Genomic DNA, 14,357 nt, shown 5'->3' with positions numbered 1-14,357 from the left:
CAGGATGTCAATGGCCATGCCCATACACAGAGGCACATCACCAACACAAGGTGTCACTGGGCATGCTCACACAGTATCACACGTCCGTTTGGAATGTACTGTGTGTCCATCTACACAATGGCGTACTGGGCATGGTCACACACTTAGCAGTTGCAAAGGGCCATCTTGCATGCACACAGATTCTAAACACGGAAGGGCACAGTTTGGAATGTACTGTGTGTCCATCTACACAATAGCGTACTGGGCATGCTCACACACCTAGCAGTTGCAAAGGGCCGTCTTGCATGCACACGGAGTCTAAAGACAGAGGGGCACAGTATGGTGTTACTGTCCCCACGTGCATGAAGGCCACTCACATGTACTGACTAGTACACACTCAAGAGCCATCACAGATGTCTCAGGTGCAGATCACAGAGGTAAACGCCGCAGTCTACTATTTAGCCCTCAGACATCACCATGTCGTTGGACCAGCATCACACAGCGATACATTACCACAGCACTGTGTGACTCATGACCAATGGACTGTACATAGGTCTACAGCAACTGTGCAGACTACACATGTACTGACAGGGTTCCATCATGTGTTATGCAATGCAATGATACCACTGTACATAAGCAGGTCGGCTCTACACATAACAGGGGCCCTGGGTCTTACACAGCTTTGACAGATGACTGCCGCTGTACACCAAAGAACACACATGTTTGGATATGACATACATGTAATCGCAGTGGATATGTGCATAAACCACACACACACACAACACATATGTACATAGCATAGCTTTTGCTGTCCTCCGTGCAGACAAGTGGCTACAGCAATCACACGCATGCAAATGGAAGGTAGGTCCATGGCTGTTGAATGCTAACAGTACATGAGGTAGCAATGTTGACTGGGGACACATTCCCTCTGTACTAGTTACCCATGACACCCATCATATCATACAACAGTCCATGTGTTATGTATGTCATTACACATGTCCAACAATTGCAATGCATACAAACATGGCAACATGGCAGGCATGTAGGACCAACGCACATGTACATGTAGTGGTGTGCATGCAGCTACCATGCATGTGCAGTAGCTGATGTATGTAATTCATCTGTGCCTAACTACAACATGCAGTTGCAATGCAGCCCCATCATTGACACCTGTATATGGTGAAATACTGACAGTACGGTAGGATGTACATCAGGTATGGATGGATGTGTGTACATAAAGTGGTGATCCACCTTTGCAGATGGATGTTTGCCGGGGATGGCTCACAGGTGTGTCACACGCCATCCTACCATTACATGTGCAAACAGTACGCTATGTTACTGTTACTTGATGGTAAAGACATAAAACCTACAAAGCGGTCGGGTGTTACTGACTGTAAGTCACTTGACACCTGTAACACTTACATCCTCCCGTGTGCATATAGCAGCACAATTGCCGGAGGTAGTGTTGGTACACATAATGCGGCCAATACTGCGGCGTTTCTTGTCAAATATTGTATGAACTTGTGCTGATTGTACCTTATAACTCATGGCTTAATTGCTGTTTAAAACCTATACCAAGACTTTGTAACTTTGATCACTCAAATTGCTTGTACTCTCTTTACAATCATTTTGTGCTTCAAAATGTATTTTTAAGCTTGTTTTTTTATTCTAACTATTGTATGTAGTAATCTTATCATACTTGGAGCTTTTCTCCCTGGGCCTCTACTGAAAAAGGATATGTATCCAGCTAGACTAGCCCGGTCAACAAATATAAAATAAATAAATAAATAAAAATAAAATAAATGTCTGTCAGACGTATCATCATATAGCAGGTGTATCATTTACAGTACTGCCATGTGTGTTTGCTTGTGTAACCATATATGCCACATATGGGGAGAATACATCCCAATTGTTACACACCCCTGTACACTGTTGTAGAGATCTGTACATACTGCAGTGTGGAAAGCATGACGTAGGCAGGGGTGGTGTGTGTATCACATGCATGTCAGCTATCCATATGTGAAGGACATTTGTGGACTCCACAGTGTGTGTGTGTGTGTGTGTGTGTGTATGTATGGCTGTCTGGTGCATGGAGTGAGGGTGTATTCTACCATACAGAACAGACAAGATCCCTAACCCCTCATGGTGATGCAGTCTACTACCCTGTTGATGCCATCGGTCTCAGCCTTACTGGCTACCTGTACATGTTCATTCTCTGTGTTTCGTTGTGTGGGTGCACAGTACTGTGAGGGTGATTACCACATAGGCAGGGGTCCTCAGCTCAACACTATTGAGTGTGCATTATAGTGTTGTTGACCCCATGAGTGTGGGCATGTTCCTGTAATGTGACAGGGTATTACTGCTACACAGTGAGGCCTCATGCTATCAAGTGGCCTCTAACGTTATCATCGGCCGGACCAATGTGTACACCCCCCTGCACCATGTCAACATACCTGTGATGTGACCTGGTATGGATGTCACATCTCTAGCCACTGTAGCCTATTAAACAGCCCACATGCTACTGGATCAGTAGATGTGTGGACATCTGTGGTATGTTAGCCTTTCCAACAGTCAGGTTGAGGCTACGTATAGCATGCTGATATTGCCATATGTGCCTGTGAGTACTCCACATTTACACATGGGAAACTGCAAACACTGCTACTTGTTGGCACATGCAAGTAGACCATAAGGAGGGAAACAGGGCATCATTACCAACATGCTTTTACTGTTGTTACCAAGACACATACTGTGAACATATAACAATGCATGATAAACCTGTACTACATGGTATATCTGGTGTGTCTCAACAGTACACAACTAATGTAATATACACTTCTCTCACTATTCTGTTCACCCTGTGCATCAGAGCATTTGAGCATGTCCCTGCACCGATGGTGTGGATGACAGGGATGTGGCACAGGCTTCATCATATGCACAGGGTGATAATGTTTGCCAGGGGCATAGGCTGCACCAATGGATGACTTCATGTGTGTGGATAAGAGCCGGTGATCTGATTGGACATGTGTGGTTATCATGCATGTGGGTGTTGCGGTGCCCTACAGATGTTTTTGCTGTGTGCGTGTATGTATGCACACAGTTCTGCCTTTTGTGAGGCCTACACAGGGGTATTATTGACAGCTCCAGATTGTACAGACCAGGATGTACAGCTCACTGTATCCGGCCACGGCCATGTGACCTGTACCTGCCAGGGGTTGCACGGGCACTACCAGGCGGAGGTACAGATTGGCTACTGTCTGAGAACACATGTCCACTGGAACCGTGTCCCCACTGGGAATGTCCAGGGCCATGTCCACGTGGCCTGCTGTGTCCTAGTGTGGACAGCGCAGCACCAGCTGCACTGCTACTGCTACCGGCACTATGCGAGTGGGCATGTGAGGTGGCACGCTCACGTTGACCTGCACTAGGTGGTGTAGCTAGCCTACGTCCACGTGGCCTATGCCTCACTCCTACCAGATGTTCCAGCACAGACAGCTTACGCTCGAGGATTGCTATGCCATGGTCAAGGATTCCGACCATGGCACCCAATCGCCTGTCCAGAACATCAGCAATCTGCTATTGAGCATTTGCCAATGTGTGGATGTTGTCGTTTAGAGTACAGATAGCAGCCCTCTGCAGCCTCTGCCCTTCTCTGTTCTGCCTTTCAGCACGTGCCTGTGCTGCCATTACAGTCTGGAACATGCATCTGGTGACACCAGCTGCTGCTCTCTGTCCTGCAGGTGCATGTCTGCCAGAGGTCCTCCTACGAGCAGCACTGGCCACATGCCTGTGTGGCACATCTGCAGTCATTACACTGACACCATGGTGTGGAGACACACTTCTGTAGCAACCACACGTTCCTGTTCCATGCTAACAGACGCTGACTGTCCTTCCTCTATGGCCACTGGTGATGCGGTATGTGTTGGCAGCAGAACTGTGTGCGGGGAAGAGGGGAGCATAGCTGGGATGGCAACCATTGGCACAGATTCAGCCCCTGACAACCCTGCCTGTACCTCATGCATATGTTCATCACTGCTAGTATCTGTGGGGACACTAACATCAGATGCTCTGTAGGAGGGTAACGCACCTACATCACCTGTGAATGCAAAGAAAGACTCTAAATTACAATAGACACACACACACACACACACACACACACACAGACACACACAAAGACACACACACACACACACACACAGACACACACAGACACACAGACAGACACACACAGACACACACACACAGACACACACACACAGACACACCATGCATGTGATTTGACAGACGGCATGCAGCATGCATGTGATACAGCAGACGGCATGCAGCTCAGACATTAATAGTGTTAGTTAGCATACCTCCCTGGGTTGCACACAACAGCAAGCAGGTGTCATATCAGTAGCCATGCAGTTTACACAATCATGGTAGTAAGCATGCATCCCCGTGATACACCATGTGGACCACAGCAGGTTAACAGTACACATGGCTGAAGTGACCTTGACATGTAATCTGCTGATGTGTGCATTAACATGCATACATATCTGACACAATGGTGTCCTGACACATGTACAGCATTGTAATAGGCATCACATTGCAGTGTTGTCTCTATGCCCTACAGATAGAATGCATGTTTAGCAAATGTGCATGAGCATGGAAGGATAGTGTGAGCCGTCTACATTGCTATACAGTGTGAAGTACAGACACTGTGCCATTGCATGGCATCACGAGGCATCTATACTGCTATACAGTGCGTAATATGCACGCATTGCTTAGCCATAACTGCATGCATACCCATGACATAACTGTGGATTGTGGCCCACGATGCTGAGGTGTATACACACCAAACCATGCTGTGTCATGTGACAGGTCACTGGAAGACCTACAGATGACACCCTTGCACAACTACTACAGAGTCTTAGCTGCCTGGCAACCATGTCCACACATGGCAGACTTGCCAATTCACCATGTCCCACATGACATTGATGTACCACACACACGAAGTGCACAGCTAACTGTGATGTCCTACAGCAGCAAGGGAAATGTACAGTATCTGTGGCCTGATGTGGTGTCAATGTCTGTGGAAGCTGTACAGGTGACTACTGTCATGCTGTGACACAGTCGTGATGTTCAACACATCTTATATGGCAGACTTAAGTGCCACCTCCACTAGCTGTGCACAGGCTTTTAGGATGTTCAGTGTACCACATAAACTGTATAATCAGTCAACTAAGGCTATAATTGGACCATGTGTGGACAATGTGCAACAGGGTGCATACACATCACATCTACTGTGTGGTTACATGTCTCTGGCCATCCCCCATGGCCATGTGTGAACATGTGTTGGCCAAATGTTTGTGATGGCCGTCTATCTCACATGTCTTTGTTGTCCCATATGACATACACCCATAGATGTCAGATATGTCACCATCCACAGGGCTATGCAGACAACGGGTTGTATGTTTGGTATGTGTGGTATGTGTTATGGGATAGTGTGACAATATTGCAGCCAGAACACTACATGTCTGGGACATGTCAGATGGCACATCACAATGTGTGCACCCATTGCAGGGGCATATAACACAATGGTGACTCCTGTGGGCTGCCCATATCCCAGCTCACTGTGTGGTACTGTTTGCGTACCACACATGTGTTGTTCCAATGTATAGTACATATGCCTACATTGTACAGCACCTCCACCGTTGTATGCACAGCTGTCCACACATGTAGCAATGACAGATACTATGGTTTCATGTCGGTGTATCATTTTGTTTGTATATATTGCACATGGGTAGCCAGTGTGAATGATGGGAGATGCGACCTGTATATCGTGACTGGACCAAACATCAAGTGTACAAGTGTTAACTGGCCACATGGCGAATAGATCTATGCTTTAACATGCCTGACACTGATGACAGTCTCATCTGCAATGGATTGATATCTGTGCGGCACGCCAGAGGTACCTGTATAGGGATGACACAGCAGTTTGAACATTATCCATGACTGTATGACAGCCACAGGGTGCACTGTGCATGTTAACACATTTGCATGTACAATAGCATATAGTATGCACATGTGTGCATACACAGGGTAGCATAATGTAGTATGCAGCATGTGTGTAAACATACCTTGCATATGATGTTACATTACATAATGTACAGTGACACATGCAACTCAATGGGATATAATAGTCATATGTGCAGTAATGACTTACCAGACAACTCCAGGCTCATTGGTTGGGAGACACCCACCTCCACAATGGCAGCTAGTGTTTGTGGATGCTGTTCTGAGGGTGTCCCCAGACTGGCCAGTAGCTCCTCGGTGGGTGTGAGTGGGGGCTGGGTTGGTGGCCCACCACCTGTTCCACCTTGTTCCCTGGCAATTGCAGTGGCATGCTGTTTCGCATGTCGTATCAAGTCCAGGCAGTGTCTGCGCACCTGCTGGTAGGTGCGGTTATGGCCACCCACATCATTAACCCTCCTGTGAAGGTCCTGCCTCAGGTTGTCATGCTGCTGGGCATGCTGTGGAACATGGCTGAACAGCACCTCATAGTTCTCATGGAGGTACGCAATGAGGACATCATCCTCATGGCGGCTGTATGCCGGCAGGCATGAATGAGGCATTATCTGTAAGACATAATGATTGTGATAGGTCACAGTATCACAAAGATGAACAGAGATACTGCTGCACATACATTTGTATTAAACCTAGTACATCTGCACAGTTATCTTTGCAAATCATCATGACACTGACATGACTGACATGTCTGTGTCACACACATGTAACACACATTATGCATTGGCTATCATCACAATATATGTGTGTCACCTCATTACATTGTTCATACTCCATGTGAATGCTGTCTTGATGTGGGCATGTCTGTTTGCCTGCACTGGTGTTCTTACCTATCAGCACATGCCTGGATGTGTCCACAGTAATGCTGTTGACCTTGATGCAGTGTATATGTCACATATCAACACATACACTGCCTTAATGGACTTGAGCAGTGACAATGCACACATACGCATGGAAACCTTTACATGCATGTGTTTTGCCATATACAGCTACACGGCACTGTACAGCAGTTCAACATCCTGCCACGGATCGCTGTGTTGCACATGTGATAGACATGGGACAATGGCTACCCGGACGTCATTCGCAGGAATGGTTATCAACTATAGCATGTATGGGCAAGGTTTCCTAGCTGTATCCGACAGCCATTTTGCCACTGCGAGGTGCATCAGTGCCACATTACTAATCCAGACAGTTGATAATACATCTACCATGCAGTCATCACACCATGTATGACAGAGATGACTTGTGCAGCTTTGATGGACACGGTTGCATGGTATGGTGGGAGTATGTCACATGTATGGTACAGGGATCTGTCCAGCATGTGGTGATCCTAGTAGTAGGACGGTGGCTGTCCATGACGTATGTCTTTCAGATCAGGATATGTACGTGTAGCATGTCCATCATCATAGTGTAGCACATGTCTTTATGCAAGGTAGCCAGCATGCTGAATAGTGGAGGTGAGGATTGTGAAGGCTGGTATCGCCCATCCACGCATGGCCAATACCCCTTAAAGGTGATATGTGATCCAATAATGGTCACCCGAGTGCTGAGTATGCCTGTCCAATGATCTCCATGCTCATGGATGGCACCTTGTCATGACATGGGTGCCTCATATGACTACCTAATAGGCCTGGAGATGTCACCAACTCAGGGAGTTGAACTGCACAGCACCATCCCTTACACAGTGTCCATAATGTTGACCACAGCCTAGGTGGTAGTTAATGGGTACAGGGATATTCACCTAGTGGTGACAATGCTAATATCATCTGTCAGATTGTGCACATATGTCACACACCTCATCCACAAAGCCCATTCTGTATGTTGTCCACAACACTGAGACAGCTATTGCTCATAGGTCATGGCCATTCACATCCTTACAAACACAGATGCCTCACATTTGTCTGTGTGGTATGGGCTACAATGAGGGGGGAGTACAACACATTAACCCTGTTTTACTGTAGCTGCCACTGGTGTGATATGCACATGTCACTCTGACACCTTTTGTAGTGTTGATTCTGTCAACAGGCCACTGGTAGAACACTCCTGTGACATACGAAGGTACATGTAGTCAAACATCCGTACTGTCATCTATGTCTGTACTGCTAACATCTACGTTGATAAAGGTTCATGGACTTGCAGACCATACTCAGCAGGGTAATAGTGCAGTGCCTCCAATTTTGACTGTTGTCACCACTTGTGGGTTGATATTATCCAACACCCTATCTCTATTGCATTTTCATGCTCAGCACTTGTTCAGAACTTGTGAGCACTTCATGAGCTACTAATTAATATAGCACCCATTCCAAACCATTTCTCACAAGTACACTGCCTGTCCTTACATTTCCAGCTTGCTTACAGTACAACAGCTGTTGTACACACGTAACTCACATATCTTGTGAGACATGGTTGAATATACAGGCATGTCCAACTGTCACGTACCAGTGCTATTGCCTGACTATATGATGAATATGGCATACATGTGGCAATAGAGGAATTGTTTCATGTACACAGTCAGTGCTCACCTCCCAACATACGACACTATAGCCTGTGGGAGATGCACATATGTAGCTATGCTGGGGGTAATGCTCTCACCAACCCAGACTGAACCTGACAGTCATGTGGGGACGTGTAACATTTGCAACACACCTCACTCATCACATAGTCTCACAAGATCTCCACCACCACAGGCCACACATAGTATGAGTACAACTTTTGCAGAACCTCTCCATACTCTGTGTAGGCACCAAAGGCAGCCCCCATCACCAAACACAACAACAATAACTTATAGCCCACAGACTCATGTGTGCCCATCACATACAGCAAATAGGGTGTAATAACATACACAACACACCAGTCATAGGTGACTCTGTAGGCGGTCACACTGATGTCCCACTCAGCAGGCTACATAAGGTGATAGTCGCTTACATCTAGCTGTCGGGTAACTGGTTCTGCAACATAACCTATGCACCCATGCCACACCTCACCAGGTACAATTTGACTGTCATTCTCCATGTTAGTGCGACTGCCCTGAGATGCAACTTCACAGACTACATGTGCAGGGACATGCAGTAGCTCACCAGTCTTGTAGCCCTGAAGGTATCGGCCAAGCCCTGGGGAGCATTATGCATTCATCCGGACGTGATACCACTGTACAATGACTGTCTGTTTCACTTCAACAGTTGCCTATGCTTCTGCTGTCATTCCACAGGCATCCAGTATCTGTCCGCTTTGACTGACATGGTCAACAAAACATGATGCTTTGGCACAGATGACCTGCACCTGTCAGCCCTGGGAGTACAGATAACATGTAAGGCTCTTGCTGCTCCTATACTGCCTGTCTTGCACAGTTTCCAATAACATTCACCACCAGAAGGGGAACAGGCAAGCAAAACATGGGGTCATGTGACTCAATGCTTGACATTTTCATCTCTGACGCATGCAGGCAAGGCACTCCTTATAATGGACCACTTCAATATCTCTGCAGTGACTGGGACCTGCCTCTAGACTCCGCAGAGCACACCTGCACTGACAGGCTATACGCAGACCACACCTTTCAGTCATGTATACGCAGACCACACCTTTCAGTCATGTAACCTGGACTGGAACACCCACGGCTGAGATGTTCCCATATTCCACTATGTTGTACACACCTCCTGGCTAGTTACTTAGCACAATGCATCAGAGGTAATCCAAGTGCAACTAACTGTGGCCAGAACTGCTATACACATTGTAACATGCTACGGATTTAACAACATACCCCACGGTTACCAGCCCTCATTTATTGGTGTACTGGACAGTAGGGTTCAGACAGGTACTACTGATGTGAGACTGACACTACCCCACACTTAACTGGGATAGCCATTCATGTACTGACACATTAGGCCAACGCTGTCCGGGATTCATAACCTCCACTTGGCTGGATCAATCCATACACACCACCTCCAAGACCAACAATATCCTAGACATGGACACTACCAACATGTGACTGGTGGTCCACACCTGGGGTTATCCCCTCGTTGGTGGTTTCCGAACATATGCTAATCACCATTGTTATCCACATCCCAGCACCACACCCTTCACGGCATACACAATACAAGATTACTACAATGCCTACTACAGACATCTTATGACAGCAGTAGTAAACGTCATGACACCCGTGCAGATGGACAATGCACATACAAATACTGAAACATACCTCAGTGCACTTCATTAGCACTTACACGACTGCATGGATCATGCTATTCCAAACAGAGCCATGATGGTACCCACCAGATAACGGACGCCACTCTGGGGGGGTCCAGTTCCATGGATATAATGTACAACAAAAGTTGGAGGCTGTTGCAAAGTGGAGTACAATCTCATGGGTGGGTAGCTCACTGGTCAGCCACAGTAGAGCTACGGGATCCCTTATCACATACTCCGAACCTAGCTACATAAACATTGCTGCGACACATTCCAGGATGTACCACAAGGCATTATGGAGGTATGTCAGTAGTCAATGGCAATACCCACATCTGCTCTGACATACGACAGTTACTCTGGAACATTACAGAACCGAGTGATGTTGGCAACATCCTGGCGGATGGGTTCAATGCTAACATTACACCCTCTTACTCCCTACAGGGCCACAATCCATGCAGGAACATTGTGGTGTCCCTGTGGTCACAACTACACAGTACTAACCTGCACTCTCTAAGGCCTGGAACACTGACTCCATGTGACCGTCCATCATCCCGGGCTGTGATTTACACAAACCTCTGAACGGCATCTCCCCACTTGGCCACCAGATTCAGTAATAGCCTTGTATCAGACATTGTGGCCCCTGAATGGCACACAGCAACAGTTATCACACTCCACACAGGTGGTGCCACAATGAACCAGAGGGACTATTGCCCTATACACCTGACTGGACTGTTCTGCAAGGCTATGGGGAACATCATCATGGAAGTCATTCATAGAGACACTGATGGGCTCCAGTCCTTTGATGCCACCCAGGTTGGACTTGTTAGGGCCAGAGCATGGCTCCTACACCTGGTGGACTCCTTTGATACAGTTACCAGGGTAGTTGATGACGGTAAGGGGGTCCACACAGCCTACATTGTCCTCTCATTGGCTTTCAGCACCGTTCTCCATTCTGGTATTGACAACATACACATCCACCTGCACATCGACCCCTATGTCTCAGGATGTTATGCAAAGTGGCTCATGGACAGGACCCACACAATGAGGGTAGCATACCATAGTACCTACTGTATTTCAGTTACACTTGGTGTACCACAGTCCTCAGTCATAGGGCCCCTCATGTTCGGTATATGCTTCCCTGAGGTACAGGCTAGCACAGAGGGACTTTCCCTGACTAGCTTTCCAGATAACTGCATACAAAGTGTCATGATTGATCCGCCAGCTGATACTGACTCCCTCCATAAGGGTGTCACTGTGATGGATACCTGATATCAATATCATGGCCTCAAGCTGCATGACACAAGGTGCATGAATATCCCCTTTGCATTACACCAATCACCCACTGACTATCACATAGGTGGTAGTCCCCTACATACATGTCACATTGTACATGATCATAGTACATACATATGTAGCACCCACTCCTTTGATAACCATATTGCCAATGTGGCGTGGATATCCTTCTACGTGGCCACCCTTATCTATATTGGGTTTGTAGCTGGAACATAGGCACCCATTGTACCTCTGAACTCCTGATGTATACACACATTCAAGGGTACAACACCCCATTTAGAGTGTACCTTACAGAACAGCTACGGCTTTACATACCACAACATTAACACACCTTGAGGATTATTGAATTCCGAAGGTTGACGTATGTGGCAGAACTAAGGACATCACGACTGTACACATTTGCATACTGCATACTCAGGGGTGACCTCTGCTGAACATACAGGGCCCATGTCCACAACAATATTCATGTATATACTCCACATAAGCGACATAAGCAAAAGCCACTGAGAGCAACATGCTCATGGATATGTACACACATGCAACGATGAGTGGGATGTGCTTGGGGGTTACATTCCCAAACCAGACACTCACCATGCTTTGGAACATGATTCCTATGTACATCATGCAGGGACACTCAGTAGCACTGTTCATGTGATACCTCACTTGTTGGATGGGAGACACACATGTACGCCAGGGATCACTGCAGTGGCTGTACTGTGCAGAGGTGCAGGTAACACATGGCTCTGCTGTTCACAGACAGGACACTACCCTAGAGAGGTGCCGCTGGTGTAAACACTGTAGTTGGGCTTACACATAGACTTGCCAGACAGCATAGTACCCCACTATGAACCTGTGAAGCTATTACATGTCCTTTGTGCATGGTTAATTGAGTAGCTCTTCCATTTCAATTAGCTATCATGCTGTTACAGTGTCCCATGACTACAAGCCATATGTATCCTGTTATTGTATATTGTGCATGCCAATAGACGGTACCTTTGGTATGCATGTTATGACTGTTATGCTGTGTAGAATATCTGACATATCTACCTACAATACTGTACATTACACATATTTTACATATTATCCCATAATGCAAAGCATACTTGCACAGCAGGACCACCTTAGGCATGTCATGGTCGTTATACGCCCAACTACATGCCTACTGTGACAGTATATCAACATATACTATCCCCTGCTATGACACGTACTTGTTGGACATACGCTACCACTGACAGCAGGTGGTATGGAATTGTTCTGTTTAAAGCCCTCATGTAGCATCCCTTGTGGTGTCTGTGATGTTTACCTTGTGGCCCACTGCAGGACACACAATTTCTACAAGCGTTACTATGCTCAGCAAGACATCACTACATAATACCTTTTCCCACTTTATGCATTGCAGACACTTTTAGTTAAATACAAAACAGGCTATACATACACTAACATACTGAGTGTTCTACATACCTTGTTAGTGTTCCGAACTTTCGTAACTATCTCTCTTACATTGTTTAAACAGTTCTATGGTATGAGCATACGGTTTGAATGTCTGGCAAGTCATCCTTATATACGTCGATACCTGTAACATGTGGTTTCCTGCCGCCATTTGGTGTTCCTGAGTAAATTATTACATGCACATCAGCTGGGCAGATACTCCATTCAGCAATTACATGGCAACAGTGGGGTATAATTGAATTCTCCACTTGGGCATTGCCCATTTGCCCTACCTTCAGGGAGATGGTCTGTATGTGCTTTGTTGTGTGTAATTGCAACTGCTATGTGTAGAGACACGGATATTTTAGATTCATGCCCCCCGTGGATTGTGTGTGACGGCTAGAGTATGTGGTTCTACATGTGAGTGTACCTGTCATCTCAACTGTCTGATAAGGGACTATTGCAAACAAAACCTGTAACATCTCCATCTGTTCCATTATACAACGGCTGCGATTTCACATGGCGCATTTAAAAATGTGTCTCTCACAAGGTATGTTAACGCTTCTGCAGATGTAATTGAGTGAGTGGATGTTTGTGCTGTTATTACAGTCTGCATTGCTACAGTTTTGTGTGCGGGGGTTGTAGGTGGGTGTACGTAGCATATACAGGTTTGTGGGGCTTGCATTTCTACATATTCCATATATGTGTGTGGGCTCCTTCCCTAATTAAAGACCTATCAGTTAGTAGACTTTTGTTGCGGGCATATACATTGGGCCGTTGTTAATTGGTTTCTATATAGTATGCAGGTGAGGTTGATACTTCCATACCTCCAGAAATACAGCAATATGTAAAGGAATGTTACTAAATGACAGCTGTCCTGTGTATTTCTGTCCCAGATATTTGCACTCATTGCAGTTGTGTTGGTAACTGAACCTCTTTGGCATGGGTTGCCACCTTTTCAAATGGCCATAGTGGGACATTTGCGGGACACACATCAGTGTTTACAGGCCGACACATACCCATGGTCAGTACACAGGATAGCACATACTTTTATCCTGAATACATACTTATTCTTGTAGGACTTTGGCTACTTATCATATTTCATGTATCATTTACGTTTCTTACATACAGGCATAACTATTTAATGCAACTATTACATAATATATGGGACATAATTATGTCCTACAATCTCAGACATTTGCCCTTTTTAATGTTTTATGTCAGGACACAACTGCCCAGGGAGGGACTGTCCCTCCTAATGCTGGACAGGTGGTAACCGTATGCCTACGGCTAGCTATAACCACACCTATCGTAATGTTCTACCTCCGAGTTAGCACTGACAGACACACGATGCAGACACACACACACACACACACACACACACACACACACACACACACACACACATT

Source organism: Protopterus annectens, chromosome 4.part1, assembly GCF_019279795.1.
Source record: "Protopterus annectens isolate FY-2018-M chromosome 4.part1, PAN1.0, whole genome shotgun sequence".
Classification (NCBI taxonomy): domain Eukaryota; kingdom Metazoa; phylum Chordata; order Ceratodontiformes; family Protopteridae; genus Protopterus; species Protopterus annectens.
This window is presented reverse-complemented; position numbering follows the sequence as displayed.